Here is an 18,402-nt window from a genome sequence, read left to right on the forward strand (position 1 = left end):
TAATTATTTCCGCTTTTAGTTTTGGTTACTTAAAAAAAAATGGCTTCAAAAATGTAATGGAAATCGACTTACCTAGTCTTAGAGACTAGGTGCCATCACGACGCATGTGGTGGGATTTTGGGTCATGACACTACTTAAGCTCCAATTTCTTAAAGATGGCGAATGGGATGAATGCCCTCCTTTATAATTCTGCCCAGGCAGCCCTCGATCATGACCTCGATCCTCGTCCTCGATCGTGGTTTGATCATGAACTCGATCCTCGGCTTCGATCATGGCCTCGATCCTCGGCCTCTATCAAGGCTTCGATCATGGCCCTCGAGCCTTTGTCTTTGATCGTGGCTCTCGAGCATGTGCCTTCTATCATGACCCTCGAGCCCTGCCTTCTATCATGGCCCTCAATCATGGCCTCGATCTTGGGTCTCGATCCTTGGCCTCGATCTTGGGCCTCGATCTTGGGCTCGATCACAACCCAGAATTTCTAGCAGAAAGGAAAAATCGCAGCAGCTGTTTTAAGTCCAACTTTTGATTCGTTAACCATCCGAAACTCACCCGAGGCACTCGAGACCTCAACCAAATATACCAACAAGTCCTAAAAAATCATACAAACTTATTTGAAACCTCAAATCACATAAAACGACGCTAAAATCACGAATTATGCTCCAATTCAAGCTTAATGAAACTTAGAATTTCCAACTTCTACATTCGATGTCGAAACCTATCAAATCAAGTCCGATTAACCTCAAATTTTGCACACAAGTCATAAATGACATGAAGGAGCTATGAAAATTTTCAGAACTGGATTCCGACTTAGATATCAAAAAGTCAACTCCCCGGTCAAACTTCCAAACCTAAATTCCTATTTTAGCCATTTCAAGCCTAATTTAACTACGAACTTCCAAATAAAATTCCGAACACGCTCCTAAGTCCAAAATTACTATACAGAGCTGTTGGAATCGTCCAAATTCTATTCCGGGGTTGTTTTCTCAAAATATTGACCGAAGTCAAATGTGGCCTTTTAAAGCTAACTTAAGGAACCAAGTGTTCCGATTTCAACCCAAACACTTCCAAATCCCGAACCAATCATCGCCGCAAGTCATAAATCATTAAAAGCACACACGAGAAGTTTTATTTTAGGGAACGGGGTTCTAAAAGTCTAAATGACCGGTTGGGTCATTATATTCTCTACCTCTTAAACAAACGTTCGTCCTCGAACGTGTTTAGAATTGTTCCTGGAGTGCTGAATAAGTGTCGATATCTACTCCGCATGTTTTCCTCAGCCTCCCCAGTCGCTTCCTCGACTGGTTGGCCCCTCCACTGGACTTTTACTACAGAAATTCTCTTGGACCTCAACTGGCGAACCTGTTTATCAACAATGGCAACTGGTTCTTCTTCATAGCCCAAACTATTATCTAGTTGAACTGTGATGAAATCTAACACATGTGATAGGTAGGCATGATACTTCCGGAGAATAGATACATGAAAAATCGGATGAAATCCTGATAGGCTGGGAGGCAAGGCAAGCTCGTAAGCAACTTCCCCAACTCGTCTCAACACCTCAAATGGGCCTATAAACCTTGGGCTCAATTTTCCTTTTTCCCCAAATCTCATGATTTCCTTCATCGGCGAAACTTTCAAGAGAACCTTTTCACCTACCATAAAAGATAAGTCACGCGCTTTCTGATCCGCGTAACTCTTATGTCTGGACCGTGCTGTACGAAGTTGGTCCTGAATCAACTTTACCTTTTCCAAGGCATCTTTCACCAAATCAGTACCATATAACTTAGACTCACCGGCCTCATACCATCCGATGGGCAAACGACATCGCCGACCATATAAAGCCTCAAATGGAGCCATCTCGATGCTGGATTGTTAACTGTTATTATAAGCAAACTCGGCCAAAGGAAAGAAACGATCCCATTGACCTCCAAAGTTAATCACACATGCCCTGAGCATATCCTCCAAAATCTGAATTGTCTGCTCTGACTGCCCGTCGGTCTGCGGATGAAAGGTTGTGCTAAGCTCTACACGGGTCCCTAACTCACTCTGTACTGGTATCCAGAAATGTGAAGTAAACTGAGGACCTCTATCTGATATGATAGAAATTGGCACACCGGGCAACCGAACTATCTCCTGAATATAAATCTGGGCCAACCTCTCTAAAGTATATGTAGTCACAACTGGAATAAAGTGTGCCGACTTGGTCAACCTATCAACAATCACCCAGACTGCATCAAACTTCCACAAGGTCCGCGGCAACATGACTACAAAGTCCATAGTAATGCATTCCCATTTCCACTTCGGTATAGTCATCTGCTGAAGTAGGCCACCATGCCTCTGGTGCTCATATTTAACTTGCTAGCAATTTAGACACCTAGCTACATACTCAACTATATCCTTTTTCATTCGTCTCCACCAATAATGCTGCCTTAAGTTGCGATACATATTCGTAGCACCTGGATGAATAGAATACCGAAAACTGTGTGCCTCATCTAGGATCTTTTTCCTCAGTCCATCCACATTAGGAACACATAGATGATCCTGGAGTCGTAGAACACCATCTGCTCCAATAGTAACTTCCTTGGCACCACCCCATAGTACCGTTTCTCGAAGAACCATTAAGTGTGGATCATCATACTGACGAGCCTTGACCTGCTCAAATAGTGAAGACTGAACTAAAACACATGCAAGAACTCGGCTAGGCTCTGAAATATCCAACCGCACAAGTCTGTTGGCCAAGGACTGAATGTCCAAAGCTAATGGCCTCTCCTTTGCTGAAATGAAGGCCAAACTACCCATACTCTCTGCCTTTCTACTCAAGGCGTCTGCAACCACATTTGCTTTTCCCGGATGATATAGGATAGTAATATCATAATCTTTCAGTAACTCCAGCCATCTGCGCTGCCTCAAATTTAGGTGCCTCTGCTTGAACAAATACTGTAAACTGTGATGATCAGTGTAAACTTCACAAGACCCCCCCATAAAGATAATGCCTCCAAATCTTAAGAGCGTGAACAATCGCAGCTAACTCCAAATCATATACCGGATAATTCTTCTCGTGGGGCTTCAGCTGACGTGAAGCATATGCAATAACTCGCCCTTCCTGCATTAATACACAACCCAAGCCAACACGTGAAGCGTCACAATATACTGTATACATCCCCGAACCGGAAGGCAACACTAATACTGGTGTTGTAGTCAATGCTGTCTTGAGCTTCTGAAAGCTCGTCTCACAATCATCGAACCATCAGAACGGAGCACCCTTCTGGGTTAATTTGGTCAAAGGTGCTGCAATAGATGAAAAACCTTCCACGAACCGACGATAATAACCTACTAAACCCAGAAAACTCCTGATCTCAGTCGCTGAAGTGGGATGATGCCAATTCTGAACTGCCTCAATCTTTTTGGGATCAACCTTAATACCCTCGCCCGATACAATATGCCCCAAAAATGCTACAGACTCTAGCCAGAACTCACATTTGGAGAACTTAGCATATAGCTTTTGTTCCCGCAATGTCTGAAGCACTACTTTCATATGCTGCTTATGCTCCTCCTTACTGCACAACTAGATCAAAATGTCATCAATGAAGACAATGACAAACAAATCAATATATGGCCTGACTACCCTGTTCATCAGATCCATAAATGATGTCGGGGCGTTAGTTAAACCGAAGGACATCACCAGAAACTCATAATGACAATATCTAGTCCGGAAAGTAGTCTTTGGAACATCCGAATCCCGAATCTTCAACTGATGGTATCCCGACCTCAAGTCGATCTTAGAGAACACCCTAGCACCATGCAACTGGTCAAATAGATCATCAATACACGACAACGGGTACTTGTTCTTAATAGTGACTTTGTTCAATTGGCGATAATCAATACACATCCGCATTGTTCCATCCTTCTTCTTCACAAATAATACCGATGCACCCTAAGGCTATACGCTTGGTCTGACGAACCTTTTGGATAGTAACTCCTCAAGCTGTTCTTTCAATTCTTTCGAAGCCATGCGATACGATGGGATAGATATAGGCTGGGTATCTAGAGCCAAGTCAATACAAAAATCAATATCACGATCAAGTGGCATACCTGGAAGATATGAAGGAAATACATCGTAGAACTCCCGAACTACATGCACTGAATCAATAGCCGGAGTCTTTGCAGTAGTATCCCGAACATAGGCTAGATAAGCCAAACAACCCTTCTCAACCATGTGTTGAGCCTTTATAAAAGAAATAACTTAATTAAATGAACTAACAGACGAACCCTTCCACTCCAGCCTAGGCAACGCTGGCATAGCCAAGGTAATAGTCTTGGCATGACAATCTAGAAAAGCATGATATGGAGATAACCAGTCCATGCCCAAAATAATTTCAAAGTCAGTCATTTCAAGCAGTAGAAGATCTGCTGTAGTTTCATAACCACATAATGTAATAATACAGGACCGGTAGATACGATTCACAATAACAGAATCACCCACAGGAGTGGACACATAAACATGAGTACTCAAGGACTCACGAGAAACACCCATGAATGGAGCAAATAGAGATGACCCATATGAATACGTAGATCCTGGATCAAATAATGCTGAGGCATCTTTACCACAAATAGAAATAATACCTATAATCACGGCATCTTAGGCCTCTGCATCTGGTCTGGCCAGAAAATCATAGAACCGAGCTGGAGCGCCACCTGGCTAGCCTCCACCTGGCTGACCTCCACATCTAGGACGGCCCCTACCCACCTGTTCTCCACCTCTTGGTGGTCGGACAACTGGTGGAGCAACTGGTCCGGTAATCATAGGCTACTGACTTTGTTGCACTAGTTTATCTCGAAACATAGGGCAAAATCTCCGTATGTGACTGGGATCCCCACACTCGTAACAACTCTTTGGTGCGATGACCTGCTAATTAAGTGTCTGGCCCTGGGGACTTGAATACCCACTGGAAGGACCCTGAATAGCTGGTGGGCGATAAGAACTCTTTGGTATAACAATGAAATAAGGTTGCACTGGAGCACCTCGAGGAGGAGGTTGTGCTAGATATAAGGGCCTGCTGGACTACCCTCTCGCGAACTGACCTCTACCCCCAGATGGAGCACCTCTGAACTCTCCAGAATACATGAACCGCTTATCTCTCATAACCTGCTCTCGGCTCCGCTGACGTACACCCTCAATCCTGCGGGCTATCTCTGTGACCAGCTCATAAGAAGTACCTATCTCAACCTCTCGAGCCATAGTGGCATGAATGCAGTATGTAAACCCGCAACAAACCTCCGCACTCTCACCGCCTCAGTAGGGAGTATCATAAGTGCATGGCGAGATAACTCATAAAACCTCGCCTCATAATCGGTCACTGATATCTGACCCTACTTGAGCTGCTCAAACTGAAACCTCAACTCTTCCCTCTCGGAGGGTGGAATATACTTGTCCAGGAAGATGCGGGTGAACCTGTCCCAAGTCATGGGAGGAGAATTTGATGGTCTGCCAAGAATATAAGACTGCCACCATCTACGGGCTCTGCCCTCTAGCTGAAAAGTAGCAAAGTCTACCCCATGAGACTCCAATATCCTCATGTCATATAGTCTATCCTTGCACCGATCAATGAAATCTTGGGGATCCTCATGTCGCTCACCCCCAAAGACAAGAGGATGTAGTCTAGTCCATCTGTCCAATAGTTTCTGAGGATCAGCGGCTGCAACTGGCCTGGGCTCAGGTGTAGCTGCTACCACTGGCTGGGCTCCACCCGTAGGTAGTGCACCCTGGGTATGATATACAACAGCTGCTTGTCCATGAGCCTGCTCGATAGGGGTTTGTTCTCCCCCGCCGCATGAGATGTGGCTGGGTCTGCCGAAAATAAACTGGCCTGAGCCATATTGTCCATGAACCGCAACATACGACCCATGACATCCTGAAATCCCGGTGCAGATGTGAAATCCACCGGAGCTGGCTCTGCCATAGGCACCTAACCCTGTTTCTCAACAATGGGATTCTCTGCTGGACCCACTGGCGGCATAACTGGAACAGTCCTGAGACGTACTCGCCCCCTACCATAGGCTGGAGCCCTCCCTCGGCCTCTAGCAACCGGGAGAGTAGCTCTTCCCTGGTCTGGAACCTCATTAGAGCGCATTCTCATCATCTCTGAGAGAATAAGAGAAGGATGTTTAGTACTACATTAATTGTACGATGGAATATGAAGAAAGGTAGTTTCGTAACACCCTATAGCCTCTCGAAGATAAGTACATACGTCTTCGTACCGATCCGCAAGACTCTATTAGGTCTGCTCATAACTTGTGAGACCTACGTGAACCTAGTGCTCTGATACCATGTTGTCACGACCCAATTTCACCTATAGGTCGTGATGGCGCCCAACACTACGGCTAGGCAAGCCAACAAATAAATCAAACATATATTAATTATTTTCAGAATAATTTTCTAAGAAATTTTATTATTTTACTAGCAATATTAAGAAATTAGAAAAGATACCGATTAACTTAAATCCAAGAAAATAATACAAATTCCAAATTCTACCAATGTGTGTGCCAAGACCTAGTATCACAAGTGTATGAGCATCTAGTAGATTATACTAAACTCCAAATACTGTCTGAAATAAAATAGATAGAATGTAAATACAAGATGATAGGTCTCTGGATAACGTGAGTGTAAGATGATAGGTCATCCACTAGTATTTGCCTCTGGTCCTACACAAAAAGTGCAGCAAGTGTAGTATGAGTACGTAAACAACGTGTACCCAGTAAGTATCAAGCCTAATCTCGAAGTGGTAGAGATGAGATGGCCGACTTTGACACTCACTATGGGTCAATAATAATAATTGAAATAAAACTAGAATATCTAAATCAACATGATTCACAGAGTTAACAATAATTTATTTAACCAGCAGAAATAATTAAATTCCTTCAAATGCAACAATTTCCAAACTATTAATTAAATTCACAAATTGCAATTGAAATGCCAAGGTATCGTATAATTATTATTATTAGGCACGATTTCTACCGAGGTCGTACGACCCGATCCAGAGTGTCGTGTACACTGCTGATGGACGTGCAACATGATTCATAGATGCATCTATCCTGCCGAGGCATTCGGCCCGCTCCACAAGAAAGGAGGACATTTTCTTATGTACCTCCGGAAGGAGAGTATATTTATTATAAGCTAAATTCGGGAGGAAGAACAATTTCTCTTAACAATTAATTAATTTAAACATAAAATCAAGTATATGAGATTTTCATTCTTTAATATTTTTATCTAACAATTCACAATATATATATATATATATATATATATATATATATATATATATATATATATACACACACACACACAAATATCAAATAATATTAATTAAATAAAGAATATAATTTACACAAGTGCTTTGAGTCCTAAACTACCCGAACTTTAACATTAATAGTAGCTACGCATGGACTCTCGTCACCTCGTGCGTACGTAGCCCCCACAATTAGCAAAAAATATTACTTTAATTACCTATGGGGTAATTTCTCCCTCACAAGTTTAGACAAGAGACTTCCCTCGTCTTGCTCCAATTTAATCTACTAGTAGACCCTTTCCTCGATTATCCAACTCTGAATGGCTCGAATCTAACCAAAATGATTCGATACAGTCACCAAAAATTATAGAATCAATTTCATAAGAAAATACTACTTTTTCAATAACAATTTCGAAATTAATTAAAAATTCATCCGTGGGATCCACATCTCGGAATCCGGCGAAAGTTATGAAATCCGACAACCCATTCAATTACGAGTCTAACCATATCAGTTTCACTCAAATCCGACTCCGAATCGATACCGAAATCTCAAAAATTCGTTTCTATGAGATTTCTAAAAAGTTTTCAAATTTCAATCTCAAAACACTAATTAAATGGTGAAAACAATGATATATTCGTGTATATTGACCAAATCCGAGTTAGAATCACTTACCCCAATGTCTTTACCTTGAAAATCTATCAAAAATCGCCTCTTTTCAAGCTCCAATTTGTTAAAAATGACGAATGGGACGAATCCCCTCCTTTATAATTCTGCCCAGGCAGCCCTGGATCATGACCTCGATCCTTGGCCTCGATCATGGCCTCGATCCTTGGCCTCGATCGTGGCTTCGATCATGGCCCTCGAGCCTTTGTCTTCGATCATGGCTCTCGAGCATGGGCCTTCGATCATGACCCTCGAGCCCTGTCTTCGATCATGACCCTCGATCATGGCCTCGATCTTGGGTCTCGATCCTGGGCCTCGATCTTGGGCCTCGATCTTGGGTTTGATCTTGGGCTCTATCCTAGCCCAGAATTTCTAGCAGAACGAAAAAATTGCAGCAGGTGTTTTAAGTTCAACTTTTGATCCGTTAACCATCCGAAACTCACCCGAGGCCATCGGGACCTCAACCAAATATACCAACAAGTCCTAAAACATCATACGAACTTATTTGAAACCTCAAATCACATAAAACGACGCTAAAACCACGAATTATGCTCTAATTCAAGCTGAATGAAACTTAAAATTTCCAACTTCTACATTCGATGTCGAAACCTATCAAATCAAGTTCGATTGACCTTGAATTTTGCACACAAGCCATAAATGACATGACGGAGCTATAAAAATTTTTAGAACTGGATTTCGACTCCGATATCAAAAAGTCAACTCCCGGTCAAACTTCCAAACTTAAATTCCTATTTTAGCCATTTCAAGCCTAATTTAACTACGGACTTCCAAATAAAATTTCGAACACGCTCCTAAGTCCAAAATCACCATACGGAGCTGTTAGAATCGTCAAAATTCTATTCCGGGGTCGTTTTCTCAAAATGTTGACCAAAGTCAAACTTGGATTTTTAAAGCCAACTTAAGGAACCAAGTGTTCCGATTTCAACCCAAACACTTCCAAATCTCGAACCAACCATCCCCGCAAGTCATAATTCATTAAAAGCACATACGAAAAGTTTTATTTTAGGGGACCGGGTTCTAAAAGTCAAAATGACCGGTTGGGTCATTACATTCAATATATATATATATATATATATATATATATATATATATATACACACACACACACTATTAAGATGTACATATAGTATAGTATAGTATATATATTGTCACGACCCAAAATCCAACTAGTCGTGATGTCACCTAACCCAACCCGCTAGGTAAGCCAATTACCAACTATCCAATTCCAATAAAATTAATAAGGCAATTAATTAAAAGAAAATAGATAAAACCTATACATTCCCCAAGAATTCGTAGTACAAATCATGAGCTTCTAAGAATAGAATTTACAAAACTGATATGAAATAATACATCATCTGGTCGAAATGTACATGAACAGATTGTTCTATATCTAAGGCTACCATGAACAAGGGGCAGCTACAACCGGAACACAGGTACATCTTCAGATCCAACTCCCAATGAACACAGCAACATCAACAACCAACATCTGCACGCAAGGTGCATAAGTGTAGTATGAGTACAACCGACCCCATGTACTCAATAAGTAATAAATCTAACCTTAGGTTGAAAGTAGTGACGAGCTTTTACCAAGGTCGGGTCCAAAGCCAATAGTCCACAAAAATATCCAGAAAAAATCTCATAACAATAAAATTGAAGCAACACAAAGAATAACTCAATAATAAAATGCTCAGTTCGTTCACAATTCCGAAAAATAAATATTTTCTTTTCAAGTATAATAGTAAATACTCAATTCTTTTCATTGAAATCACCAAAATATGAGTAAGTCTGAAAACTGTGATTTTCCCAAAATCCTTTCAACTATAAATGAGATGTTTTATTTTATTTCCAAATAACCCGTATAAAACAAATGCATCACTATGCCCATCTGTCAACATGTGTGAGAAATCATGAATGATGTGATACTGTACAGCATGAGGAAAATTCATCTCTATGCTTGTATGCCATGTGTGCATGTCAATGCAATGCAACTCAGTGATAAAATCATATACATACTCTCAAAGTATCATTTCACTCAGTCCTCCCCATCACTCATTCCTCCCAGTCACTCAGTCCTCACAGTCTCTCATGCCTTACAATCACTCAATCCTCCCAAATCACTCGGCACTCGCACTCGGCACTCGCACTCAGTAGGTACCTGCGCTCACTGGGGGTGTGTACAGACTCCGGAGGGGCTCCTTCAGCTTAAGCGCTATAATCTGTACGGACAACTTACGTACTATAATATTAATATCTGTATTTGCATGGACAACTCACGTGCTATAATAAAGCCTATAAGGCCTGCTGCAGGCGGGCAGCCCCGATCCACATAATAATAAAGTATATAAAGCCAATATGGCCTGCTGCGGCGTGCAACCCGATCCCATAATTATCCTCACAATCAGGCCCTCGGCCTCATTCAGTCATCAATCTCTCCAGTCTCTCTCTCTCCTGAGCTCACAATGTCATAAAAATAGCCCGAAAATGATGATATGATGTATCAATAAATAACAACATAGACTGAGATATGGTATGTAATGACATGAATATGACTGAGTATGAATTTTCAATTTAAAACAAATAATTCATAGCAATATTAACTATGTGGGTCCCAATAATACTGGCACATAACCTCAACATAATTTTTAATATGATTCTCAGCTCAATTTCTTTAACATAAAACTACATAGAAAATGCCAAGATTATTTGACTACAAAATTCCACGGAAACAATTATGTCACAATTTTCATGGTGCACGCCCACACGCCCGTCACCTAGCATGTGCGTCACCTTCCAACAATTTACATAATACATATATTCAGGGTTCATACCCCCAGCTCCAAGATTAGAAGAGTTACTTACCTCGAACAAGCCGAATCCAATGTCGAGCAAGCTAAACAATGCTTCAGAAATTCTATTCTGCACGTAACAACTTCCGAACGGCTCGAATCCAGTCACAATTAATTTGATTCAGTTAACCCAAGTTATAGGAATTTATTCTATATCAAAATACTAATTTTTTCACAAAATCCAAAATTACACTCAAAAATCGCTTGTGAGGCCCATGTCTCGGAATCCTACAAAAGTTATAAAATATGAACACCCATCCAATCACAGTCCAACAATACAAATTTTACCAAATTCCGATATCAACTCGACCCTCAAATCTTCAATTAAAATCATTGAAGATTTTTACCATTTTCAACCCAATCTTTACCCAAGCTCGAAATTGAAGACTAGGGGTTAGAACCTTACGTCTTGGGTGAAGATCTTGTGATATTTTCTTGTTGGATTTCAAAGCTTGAACAAGATCTTGATGAACAAAGCACTTGAGCTTCTTTCTCTCTCTAGAACACTCTCCATTCTCTCTAAAAATGTCAGATTTTTGCTCGAAAATGAGTCCCAAAGCCTATTTATCAAAATGGGGTCGTGTTATGAAAATAGAAAAATTAACCCTCCGAAAGCAGGTCTGCGGTCGCATAATGGACCGCAGAATGGGTATGCGGGTCGCAAAATGCACCACAAAATCGATGCCCAGAAATGGGCTTCACTGGATAGGTCTGCGACCATTTTGCGGTCGCATAACTACTTCTGCAATCATATAATGGTTCTGCGATCGCAGAATTGGTCGCAGAATCGCATTTTTTCTGCCTTTGGTAAGTTAGTCATAACGTCTTGTAGGAATGTCCAAATGACGAACGGTTTGAAGCGTTAGAAACTAGACTCGAAAACCTTTCATTTGATAGGTAATAAACCATATAACACTTATTATACCGAGAGTTATGCTCATTTGAAGTTAGATCTTGTGCGAACTCACTTGACTTTAGTCTATTATGAAATTTTCAACTTCTACATTCGATGCCGAAACCTATCGAATCAAGTTCGATTGACCTCAAACTTTGCACACAAGTTATAAATGACATAACAGACCTATTTCAATTTCTGGAATCGGATTCCGACCCCGATATCAAAAAGTTAACACCCCAGTCAAACTTTCCAAAAATTCAACCTTCGCCATTTCAAGTCTAATTCTACTACGGACCTCCAAATATTTTTTCGTACATGCTCCTAAGTTCAAAATACCCATACGGAGCTATTGAAATCATCAAAATTCAATTCCGAGATTGTTTATACATAAGTAAATATCCTTGCAACTTTTCCAACTTAAGTTTTTAGTTATGAGACTAACTGTCTCATTTCTCTCAGAAATCCTTTCGGACCCGAATCAACTAACTCGGTAAGTCATAAATCAACTTTAAGGCATAAATTGATCAGTAAATGGGGGAACGGGGCTGTGATACTCAAAATGACATATATATATATATATATATATATATATATATATATATATATATATATATATATATATATATCAAATAAGTATTAAATATTGTTTATTTAAAAGCTATTTATATAAAGGGTGACAAAAACTGACCGACTTCGGTCGGCAATATTATTAAATTTATATTTTAATTATTTTAAAATCATTTTTCCGACCGAAGCCGGTCAAAAATATTTAATTATAACTTATTCCGATTGGTTATATATATATATAATTTTTGTTATATTAAAAACCAATTGCCTGGGGCGAAAAATAATAATTTCAAAATTTCCGACCGAATTCGGTCGGAAATTTGGAAAAATTTTAATAAAACTTTCGGTCGAAAATTTGGAAAAAGTTTAATAAAAAATTATTTTGGTACATTATATACAAGTATGACCAGGTGTTGGTCAAATATTGACTAATTTCCGACCGAAATCGGTCGAAATTTTTATTTTTTTGCTGTGGGACCACTATTTTCGTTGTGAGAAATATTTTTGTTAACTTTTGCGACCAATTTTGATCTTCTTTTTGAGCAGCGAGAAGAACTTGTGACTTCTATCTGAAGACTTTGAGATGAATCGGCCTAGGGCGGCTATGCGCCCTGTTAATCTTTGTACGGCCTTAACATTATCCACGACTGTGATGTCTTCGATCACCTTGATCTTATCTGGGTTAATTTCGATACCCCTATTTGATATCATAAAACCGAGGAACTTGCCCGAGCCAATCCCGAATGCACACTTCTCCGGGTTGAGTTTTATGTTGTATTTCCTTAGTATATCGAAGATCTCCTACAAATGTGTCAAATGGTCCTCTGCTCGCAGTGACTTAACTAGCATATCGTCAATATAAACATCCATTGACTTACCTATTTATTCTTTGAACATTCGATTTACTAGGCGTTGATAAGTGGCACTAATATTTTTTAGTCCAAACGGCATTACATTATAGCAATAGGTGTCGTACTTAGTGATGAACGAAGTCTTTTCCTGATCCTACAGGTTCATTTGTATTTAATTGTACCCGGAGTAGGCATCGAGAAAACTAAGGATCTCGTGACCGGCTGTGGCGTCGATCATGCAATCGATATTCGGGAGAGGAAAAGAGTCTTTAGGACATGCTTTGTTCAAATCTTTATAATCTACGCACATCATAAGTTTATTTCCCTTTTTAGGGACTACGACTACGTTTGCTAACCATTCGGGATATTTTACCTCCCGAATGGATCCTATCTTGAGAAGTTTGGTTACCTCGTCCTTGATAAATACGTGTTTTACCTCGGACTGGGGTCTTCTCTTTTGTTTTACTGGGCGGAACCTTGGGTCCAAACTCAGTCGATGTGTAGCGATTTCCGGCGGGATCCCTGTCATATCTAAATGGGACCAAACAAAACAATCCATATTATTGATAAGAAATTAACGAGTTTTTCCCTGAGCTCGGGGGTTAACCCTGTTCCCAGGTATACCTTTCGATCGGGTAGATTCCCGATCAGTATGACCTACTCTAGCTCATCGACCGTCGATTTGGTAATGTCGGGATCGTCGGGGATTACGAAGGATCGAGGGATCCAATAGTCATTGTCCTCGTCCGTTCCCTGCTCCTCCGATTGAGTCGAGACTGGTAGCCATGGTTGCTATTTAGCTTTCTGTTTTCCTTTGGATTTTGATCTTTTTGTTGACAAAAGTGCCGATACCGGTATCACTTCGTCGAACGCGAACATCTCTTTGGCAGCGTGTTGTTCCCCATATACCATTTTTACTCCATCCGGTGTTGGGAACTTCAGCATTTGGTGAACTGTTGAAGGAACTGCCCTCATATTGTGAATCCAGGGTCTTTCGAACAGGGCGCTGTATCTCATGTCGCCTTCGATCATGTGGAACTTGGTTTCTTGAATAGTCCCAACTATATAACTAGTAAAATGATTTCTCCTTTAATCATTTCGCTTTCCATGTTGAAACCATTGAGAACTCGAGCTTCGGGCACGATCTGGTCTTGTAAGCCAAGCTGCTCCACAACCCTCGATCGAATAATATTGGCCGAGCTTCCTGGATTAATTAAAACACATTTAACATGAATTTTATTCAAAAGGATAGAGATTACCAATGCATCATTGTGGGGTTGAGAGATTCCTTCTGCTTCCTCATCGTTGAATGATAAAGTGCCTTCTGGTGTATAGTCTCGAGTTCGTTTTTCCCTGGTGATCGATACCTTAGTGTGTTTGAAAATAGGCCCTTGTGGAATATCGATCCCACCAACGATCATGTGAATCACGTACTGTGGTTCTTCGTGCTCATTTTTTCTATCTGCATCCCTGTCTCTAAAATGATTTTTAGCTCGGTCGCTCAAGAACTCTTGAAGGTGACCTAGGTTGAATAGACGGGCCACCTCCTCCCTTAGTTGTCTGTAGTCTTTGGTTCTGTGACCATGCGTACCATGGTATTTACATATTTGATTGGGGTTCCTTTGTGATGGATCGGTCTGTAAGGGCCTGGGCCATCTAGTATCTTTGATTCTCCAAAATAGCTGATACAATACCTGACGCGTCGATGCTAAAGTTGTATTCTGATAATTGTGGTGCCTCTGTGGGATCGGCACATTTATCGAAACTGTTTTTGCTAATGAGCCCTCACGAGATCTGTCCTCGATTGTTCCTTCGATCATTTCGGATGGGATTGCATCCCGGGCCACTATTTCTATGATCTGCATTGTATGGCTAATATCGGTCTCTGTCCGATCGAGGTTCTCTGTCGATATCTCTCCGAGTTCGTCCAACGGGCCTGATCGGATAAGCGGAACCGAAAGGAGTCCCTAATTGATCATCCTCAACCCTGATCTTTGACTGGTATCGATTATGTACATCGGCCTAGGTTACCGCCGAGTATTCAATTAAATTCTGCTTTAAGCTGTCGTGAGGCCACAGAACCTCGATCGTTCAAACCTTGAGTAAAAGCTTGAACAACCCAATCGTCTATGACTGGTGGTAGTTCCATATGTTCCATCTGAAACAGAGAGACGAACTCCTTTAACATTTCGTTATCTTTCTGTTTTACCTTGAAGAGGTCCGACTTCCTAGTCGCAACCTTTATTGCTCCGGCGTGTGTCTTTACGAAAGAGTCTGCAAGCATGGCAAATGAATCGATGGAATTAGGTGGCAGATTTTGATACCATATCATTTCCCCCTTTGATAGAGTTTCTCCAAACTTCTTTAGTAGAACAGATTCGATCTCATCATCTTCTAAATCATTTCCTTTTATCGCACATGTATAGGAGGTGACATGCTCATTTGGATTCCCATTGTACTTGGGATTTTCGGCCTGCGGAATTTCTTCGGAATGGGCTTCGGAGCCGCACTTGGGGGGAACGGCTTCTGCACGAACTTCTTCGAGTCCATACCTTTCAAAATTGGCGGTGCCCCCGGTATTTGATCAACCCGGGAGTTATATGTCTCTATTTTCTTGTCATTTTCCTCAATTTTCTTTTCTCCCGTTTCAATTGGTTTAGTGAGCTTCTCGAACATTTTCATAATGATGGGGTCAGTCCCCGATTCATTGGCATTTGACCTTTCCAACACTGGCTCGGTCCTATGAACGACTTCAGGTTCTACCCCACTCGGCGCTCGATGTTGACTTTGTAATTGTGCTATAGCGGCTTGTTGAGCCTGTGACATTTCAAATATCAATTGGAGGCTAACTCCACCATCTCCTCTGCCATGTGTACTTCGACCACCAGATCGACCTTCCCTGCATACGCTACCTTCGGGATCAGTGCCCAAATTTGTATTTAGTGTGATATGTGAACTGACGTCGATGGGGTTTGCAATTGGTACTCCCTCGAGATCAGCCTGAGGCACCTCGATTTCTGGGGAGACTATATTGTTGTTTTCCCCGTGAAATCCGAAACCGTTGTTACCTTGTTTGGGTGTTATTTGTGAGTTTGAAATGCTTTTTCTTGAAAACAAAAATACTTACAAGAACAAGCGTAAAGTAGTGTGTGTTATCATAATCAGTGTTAAGCAATCCCTATTATCTTTAGCCCCACGGTGGGCGCCAAACTGCTTACCCTCAAAATTGGATAATAATTAAACTTATAATCTGGATTTAAGGACACGTGATTTCACTTAATACCGATTGATAAATATGAAGATTAAAGATATAATTATACAATAAAGTAAATCAAACTAGTATTTGATTAGTACTCAACCCTTGAGTTCAAGTATCCTCGAACTGATTGATGCAAGGACAATAAAAACACAATAAGCTGAAGAACAAGAGTGTGAGCGAGGAAGAAAATTATATTGCTTTGTTATCAGTCGTGGAGTGTAAATTCAGCGCTGAGCCAGGGGAAGTGGGCGTGGATGTGAGACTTGAATCACAAGTCATCCCGAGTAAAGGCAGCTTCAAGTACTATGGTTCGATTATCCAGGGGGGAGGGGAGATCGACGAGGATGTCATACACCGTATTGGGGTAGGATGGATGAAGTGGAGGTTAGCATCTGGAGTCCTGTGTGACAAGAGAGTGCCACTAATACTCAAAGGTAAGTTCTATAAAGTGGTAGTTAGACCAGCCATGTTGTATGGGGTTGAGTGTTGGCCCATTAAGAACTCACATATCTAGAAGATGAAAGTAGCAGAAATGAGAATGTTGAGGTGGATGTACGGGCACACTAGGATAGACAAGATTAGGAATGATGTTATTCGGGAGAAAGTGCACGTGGCTCCCATTGATGACAAGATGCGGGAAGCGAGGCTTAGATGGTTCGGACATATTCAAAGGAGAAGCCCAGATGCTCCGGTACGGAGGTGTGAGCGGCTGGTTGTGGAGGGCACGAGAAGAGATAGAGGGCGACCTAAGAAGTATTGGGGAGAGGTGATCAGACAGGATATGGCGAGGCTCCAGATTTTCGAGGACATGACACTTGATAGGAAGATGTGGAGGTCGAGTATTAGAGTTGTAGGTTAGGATGTAGTTGAGTCTTGACTTATTTCGTACCATTGTGGGACTGGCCACGTAGGGTTTTTGTCTAGGGTAGCTAGTGACAATGTTGTATTTTACTACTTCGCTTTTCAGTGCATGTCCTATTTACTAGCTATCATTTTTGCTTTGCATCTTTTTTCTGCATTTCATGGTGTTCCTATTTTTTTTATGATTGTTGTGGTGATACTAATGTTGTCTCCTCTTGTTGTTTTGTCTTTTTATTTTCTTGAGCCGAGGGTCTTTCGGAAATAACCTCTCTACTCCTTTGGGATAGGGGTAAGGTCTGCGTACACACTACCCTCCCCAGACCCTATTAGTGGGATTCTACTGGGTTGTTATTGTTGTTGTTGTTATTGTTGTTGTTGTTGTTGTTGTTGTTGTTGTTGTTGTTGTTGTTGTTGTTGTTGTTGTTGTTATTGTTGTTGTTATCAGTCGTGGCTACAAATGGTTAGAATTCCCCTTTATATAGTAGAGGAATTTTATATATGGTACAATTCTAATTATATAAGGAAATCCCATGATTAACTAAACAACCGTTCTTGATTCGATCCGTTTCGAGATTTCCGCCATGATCTTCAACCGGTCGCGGATATCTCGCTTTTCCGTTATTACGCAATCTTCGGTATTACTCGATACCTGTCTCGTTCGATCTCGATTGCTGTCGGCCTCGATCTTGGCAGGTGCCTCGAATCCCGATCTCGGTACCTTGTCTTCGTACCTCGATCCGATCTACTTCGGAGTCGTCCTTCGATGCAAACCCTCGGTCTCGGTCAAACAGTAAAATCGGGTGGGCCCAGTTTTAACCGTATACAATCCTATATACAAAGAAGATTTTGGTTGAATACAGAAGTACACCCCCGACCTTTAAATTCAGGGTCCACCTCTGGTAGTTAACAGTACTAAAGTTTTTTTTATATTTGTCTATTTTTAATACACCAATATTCGCTGTGGATAAATTGCATCCTCCACAGCTCACATGCACGCGCCCGCACATATGTGCATGTGTGTGTGTAGATATTGATTCCAACTATTTCTCTTAAGAACTTAATTTTGACACCTCGAACTAAAGTTTTTAGAGGAATTAAAGTTGTATAGAGGCTGTTTATGAGTAATTTTCTGTAGAAATTGATCAATATACA

At 41.1% G+C, this 18,402-nt stretch overlaps 1 pseudogene; it reads left to right on the forward strand.

The window, feature by feature from the left end:
* The first annotated feature begins 16,095 nt into the window (after positions 1 to 16,095).
* LOC138908647 (uncharacterized) lies at positions 16,096 to 17,387 on the forward strand (annotated as a pseudogene).
* Positions 17,388 to 18,402: the final 1,015 nt, after the last annotated feature.

The sequence above is a fragment of the Nicotiana tomentosiformis genome, chromosome 3, assembly GCF_000390325.3.
Source record: "Nicotiana tomentosiformis chromosome 3, ASM39032v3, whole genome shotgun sequence".
Taxonomy (NCBI): Eukaryota; Viridiplantae; Streptophyta; class Magnoliopsida; order Solanales; family Solanaceae; genus Nicotiana; species Nicotiana tomentosiformis.